The sequence below is a fragment of the Guillardia theta genome (assembly GCF_000315625.1).
Source record: "Guillardia theta CCMP2712 unplaced genomic scaffold GUITHscaffold_77, whole genome shotgun sequence".
NCBI classification, from domain to species: domain Eukaryota; class Cryptophyceae; order Pyrenomonadales; family Geminigeraceae; genus Guillardia; species Guillardia theta.
This window is the reverse complement of record NW_005434597.1, coordinates 98,965-99,619: the sequence shown is the minus strand read 5'-3', so window position 1 is coordinate 99,619 and position 655 is coordinate 98,965.

Sequence of the window (655 nt, the reverse complement as noted above, 5' to 3'; positions counted from 1 at the left end):
GATGATGATGGAGATGATGATGGAGATGATGATGGAGATGATGATGATGATGATTGACGGAGGGGAGGGGAGGAGCATCAAGGTCTTGCTGACAGCATGATTGTCAGCTTTCAGTCCCGAGTCTTCAGAAGAATTCTTCCTCACCTGACAGTCAACGTGCTCGTCTCATCAGGTCCACTCGCTCTGCTTCCTCTCCTCTCCCTCTTGTTCTTGTTCTCTCTCTTGACCCTTCCTTCCTGTACCTTCTCCTGTCCTGCCCTGCCCTCTCCTCCCCTCTCACCTCACCTCGTCTCCTCTCTCCTCCTCTCCTCCCCTCTCACCTCACCTCCTCTCCTCTCTACCCCTCTCCTCCCCGCTCACCTCCTCTCCTTACCTCACCACTCGTCAGTTTGAGGAGGTAAGTTGGGGAAAGTTGATCCCCTTAAACATCTAGATAGATATCAGACGGCGATGGAATCATGATAGCAGACAGCTTCAGGGAAATTATTTGTGAGATGTTTATTAGGGAAAGTCAAATGGATTGGAAACCACACAGCGAAATAAGGGCGGCGAAAAGGACTGTAAATAGTGGGCGAATAGGGGAGTAGACAGAGCAAAATGGGGAAGGGCGGACGAATTGATCGAACCAACGAATTAAGGTATAAAAATTCAAAAA